The sequence below is a fragment of the Mus caroli genome, chromosome 16 (genome assembly GCF_900094665.2).
Source record: "Mus caroli chromosome 16, CAROLI_EIJ_v1.1, whole genome shotgun sequence".
NCBI classification, from domain to species: Eukaryota; Metazoa; Chordata; class Mammalia; order Rodentia; family Muridae; genus Mus; species Mus caroli.
The window spans coordinates 79,045,721-79,050,955 of NC_034585.1; the positions used below are offsets into that span (position 1 = coordinate 79,045,721).

At 37.5% G+C, this 5,235-nt stretch overlaps 1 long non-coding RNA gene across 1 annotated transcript in view; it reads left to right on the forward strand.

Annotated features, from left to right (window-relative positions):
* LOC110311176 overlaps positions 1 to 4,837 on the forward strand; it is a 6,461-nt gene extending 1,624 nt beyond the window's left edge. The window contains exons 2-3 of the long non-coding RNA XR_002379928.1: positions 1,811 to 1,907; positions 4,782 to 4,837. This is a non-coding gene — a long non-coding RNA (uncharacterized LOC110311176). The remainder of the gene's footprint in view (positions 1 to 1,810; positions 1,908 to 4,781) is intronic.
* The last annotated feature ends 398 nt before the right edge of the window (positions 4,838 to 5,235 follow it).

Consider the following 5,235-nt stretch of genomic DNA (forward strand, 5'->3'; position numbering starts at 1 on the left):
CCCCCACCCCTTGGCCCTGGCATTCCCCTGTACTGGGGCATATAAAGTTGGCATCACTTCTTTAAGAATCTTATATTATCTTGAGCTGCAGCTTAACTGAAATGGTGAGGGGAGAATTAAGCACCCATATACATATCAATTTAAAAAAAATTAAGTTTTCTTTGCCCTCTGTGTTATGATCGTGATCGTCGCACAGCTTCAGGAGGACCACACCAGGCCAAACAGTTCCACGTGAGGTTTATTGGGAGAGAGAAGGGCAAGGTGGCGACCGAACGAGAAGGAGGGAAGAGAGAGAGAGAGAGAGAGAGAGAGAGAGAGAGAGAGAGAGATCAGGGGAGCTTTCTTTATATATGGATGATGATGTAATCACAGGTAAAGGTGGGAGGCGAGCCAAGTGGATTCTGGGAATATGGTGGCTGTTGCCTTGACAACAGGTGTGCTGGTTCCACCTATGTGATGGCATGGGTTCTGGTACCAACATACCTCCCTTCTTGCTATTATAAAGAGGAGGGAAATCAGGGAGGGAGAAGCCGATGATGAAAAGGGAATGAGGGCATCCTGTCTCTTAAGCTGCTTCCTACTGTCTAGGGGTGTCGTCAATTTTGTGGGGTAGCTGACTTTTACCATCGAGATCCACTTGGTAAATGTTCGCATCAGGCTCCTCTGTGGACAATGGCTCTTCTGTGGGCAGCAGCTGGTTATCCTGTAACAGGAGCTGATTCATAATTTGGTTAGAAATTGTTTGTATTTGACATTGAAGGAATGCAGAAACAAGATTAATGAGGCAGGGAGCAAATAGTAACACCTGGAGGATGACTAGCAAAGGTGTTACAAAGGGGAGTATCCACTTCCATATACGATCTTTGAAAATCAGAGAACTGGAGGTTTCACATTCCCTGAAATTGTTTATATCTGACTGTAGCTCCTGGATTTTATTTCTTACTATCCTAGATTGGTTGACATAGAAACAGAATTCTTCTTGAAGGAGCAGGTAAAGACCACCTTTGATAGCTGTCAGGACACTTAGCCCCGTTGGTTCTGAAGCACCGTGGATGCCAAAGAATCGATCTGTTTCTGGATAGTAAGCACGGTTTCAGTCATTTCTTGAAAGTCGTGTTTAAACTGGGAAATGAATGTATTGTATTGGGTCATGGAAGTCGTTATCCCTGCAACTCCAGTACCCACACCTATTCCAACACTCTGGAATTAAGTTCCCTGCTTCCCTATCTCCTGCCATTTTTGCTTGTGTCTGGCCCCGGAGAAAGCTGCAGACCCTTCTATTCATTTAAAGCAAGGTTTGCATATTCATAAATCAAGATATAAAGCTACCGTTCTATACATGCCTCTTTCCTGGGTTTTTGTAAATCCCTAAAGATCAAAATTCTCACAGCTTCTTCTCATATATCTGTAAGTAAATATATCAAAGAACTCAAAAACAAAATGTAGCACTATTCTCACATCCAAAGACATCACCATAATTTGTAAAGCCTTGGTAAAAAAATATGTAAGCATCACTTGTAAGGAAAACAAAAGAAAATGATATCCCTAATTAAAAAAAAAAAAAATGAAAGGTGTCCAGATGAGAATTTTTTTCATGGAGTTCAAATAGCATTTTTCATAATTAGCCAATAACATCATCATCAGTTTTAAGCTTCTTTACATGTGTTGAGTAAAATGTGAATGTAAAACAATTCTGAAATTATCTTGAAGAAATAGCTGGCTTTGAAATGAACTTTGAAACAATGTATGTTACTGCATGAGATAAAAATAACACAATCAAGGTTTTTGTTTGCTTCACACTTGTTTGCAGGTCCTCTCAGCTTCTGTCTCCGTCTTAAATCAGCTGATCTACACAAGAGAGAAAATAGAAATGTCTACGCAGAGACCATGGCATCTTCTAGCTTCAGGTATATAATCATCCAGAAACCATATGACCTTTGGCTTAAATCATCTTTGCAACCTTTAGAGATGAGAATGGAGCCTCCATTAGCCTGAATGAGATGGAGGCAAGGTGACCCCAGTACTAAACTTAGAGGATAGGAAGCTAACAGCAGCAAAAGTCTTTGTTTCTGTAGAACTATTCCACTGTTCTATTGAAGAAATGCCAGAAGAGGCAGAGGGAGTGGGGGGAATACCTAGCTCTGATCAAATTGGAAAAAAAGAAAAGAGCCAACATGTAAAAGAATTCCGATCTTATAACTTTAACTTCATAAATTAAAGAAAACCAAGCTTAGTGTCCCAATTGTATAACCACAGTACACTCAGAAGCCTCAGGTAGAGAACCAAAGCAAGACCAAGGCCAACCTGAGTTACACAGCAAGTTTTAGGCTAGCCTAGACTAGAAAACTAATTAAACATATCCCCAATATCACTTAACACTTTTAATTTTGAAATGCTTTAGTGTGTGAATTTTTAATTTAAAATTTAAAGATAGAAAAATTTAAATAATACTATCCTGTTAAAAATTATTTTGGTTTGATTTGGTCTGATTTGGGTTTAGCCATGTGTGTTATATTCTACCCTAGGTCTTGATTCTATCTAATCTCTGGTTCCTGGGCATCCAGGCAGTGTAGGGTGCAGGCTGCCTTTCATGGAGTCGGTCTGGAGTTAAACCAGACATTAGTTGGCCACTCCCACAAGTTCCATGCCACCATTGCCCCAGCAGATCTTGCAGGCAGGATGGAGTTTAGATCTTGTAGATCGAGGGTTTTGTGACTGTGTTGCTGTCCAGGTTTCTCTTTCAATAGCCTATAGAGTACCTTCTCACACCACACTAGAATGTAAGGATGAAGGCTTCACGCAGGCACTGGCTCAACCTTTCTGTGTGTTCAATGAGATATGAGAAAAGTTTCAATTAAAATAATAATAAAAATTTTAAAAGCTATTATTTACCTACATCATGATTTTTCATTTCATACTAACTAGTAACATGTGTTAGGTATCATTAGGAACTTGGTTAATTTCAAAACTGTCTCCATTATAAATATGTTCAATTGTGCCTGTTTGTGATGAGTAGCTATAGTCAGAAAATTCAGTGAGAGGGGTAGATTCAGTATGATAGAGCTTCATAGTTCAGAATCGGAAACTAAAACCAGGTTGCTGCCCTAGGCATATATAAACATCTGCATTTTCATTGCAGAACAAAGCAACATTTCTGTCAGTTGGAAATAGTCTTGAGTCTATTGCTTTGGAATATTGAAATTTAGCTCTCTAACTCCCTAGCAGCGGTTTTGGTTTAGGATAACTTTCAAACCAATTACCCACTTTAGAAATTTGTCAGCTTTTACATTGCAAACACTGAAATAAACGATCTTACTTTTTAACCTATTTTGTTCTGTAGATAGAGTCCTTGAATGTACTTACCCCCTTACATATTCCTCTGAATGCAAGCACTATCCATATGTGATAAATCCTGGAGGATATAAACAACAAGTTTACATTTTTCCAATTAAACAAACCTAACTTAACCGGAGGAGTAGACACAATGAAGTTTAAGATGAATTGGATCATTTTTAGAACACTCATTAAGATATGCCTGGAAGTCCCTGAATTCTGTTTCTTGCTCTATTTTATATGTTCTCTTTGTGGATTTAACTAAGATAAAGACGTGACTGAGAATTATGAAAATGTATGTCTGTCATTAATTTACTGGGTGGAGTAAACAGTTTACAAAGGACATATATATACATATATATGGAGATATATACATACATGAAAAAAGGAAAAAACAAGCAAACAAAAATCAAATTTCACTGTTTCGACCATGGGTTATTATACTATATGATGAAATATACAACTGGTCAAAATACAAATCATGGTTGCCCAGCCAAAATTGATATATCTATAACACAGCTCTTTCTCCTTAGATTCAGGAAATACTCCAAAAGGGGAAGAGAGGTTGTAAAAACCAGAAAAGAAAACCATGAGACAATATCTCTTAGAAATGACACGGAAGTTTCACCCATGATACTTCAACAAAAGTGCTGCCTAAATATTCCTTAAAGTATACTGCTAATCGACACACTAACAAGGAAAAAGAAGAAATCTCCACATCCACAAACAACAACACTAAAACCTGACACAAGGCAACTAAGGAATGATGAGACTAGAAGTAATCTTCCCTGTGGGATCAATTCCTTAATGGCTTATCTATTATCACATGGTCAACCCCGAAATCATATATAGACAAGCAACACTTGAACTCAATGAACTCAGCAGGTTGTATTTATTATATTTATGTACTGATAACAAGTACACATGTATGTGACAATAATAATTGAGTAAAATAGGCCATGAGTTTGAGAGGGACAAATGGGAAGGAGACCTTGAAGGAGATGTAATGGCATCAGGCATATTAAGGGTTAAAAATCAATGTTGGTTCAATTCAGAGTTACTAATGATGCCCTACGTTTAAAACTGATAAATGGGAGTGGGTGGGTTGGGGAGCAGGGTGGAGGAGTATAGGGGACTTTAGGGATAGCATTTGAAATGTAAATGAAGAAAATATCTAATAAAAATCGCCTTAAAAAAAAAACTGATACAGTGTGAAAACACGGAAAGAGAGTACCACATAGCACATCCTCAAAGAGCGACACCAAAGAAAATATTTCCGAGTCTCCATGAACACAACCTAAATGCTTCCCTATAAAATTTTACCCTAAAAAAAAAAAACCAATAGCTATTAGCGAGGGACAAAGTCAAATTTAAACACATGTGGAGGATTGTCATTGCAGCAACAGGCTATGTACTATGCAATTTTAGTTACTACACGTCTCTTACAGAAGACAAATGAGACTACTTGAGACGACCTTGTTTTCGCATCTGAGACAACTACCAGGTAGGGATAAAAATTGTTAAGGACCTAAAAACAAATTACTAACCAAGTCATTGATTATGGAAAAAGGATAGTTTCCCTTACTAAATGAACATCCAATAATAGAATGAGATGTAGCCATTATGTTACCCCACTTAGAGAAAGAAAATCAAACATACTAAAGACAAGACCGAAGGGCCTAAAAATTAAAATAGCAGAATTTACATGGTTTGGATGGTTATAATCATAAAATAGTCACAGGCCATGTCTCTATATGGTAAAAAAAAAATTCTAATTTAAAGCAAACTACATACAGCTTTAAATAAATGGCACATGAAGCTACTCTATTAATCCATTGTGGATAAACTGGAACTTTGGATGTATTGGCCCACAATTTTTGTTAAGACATGTTAGAAAGTCCC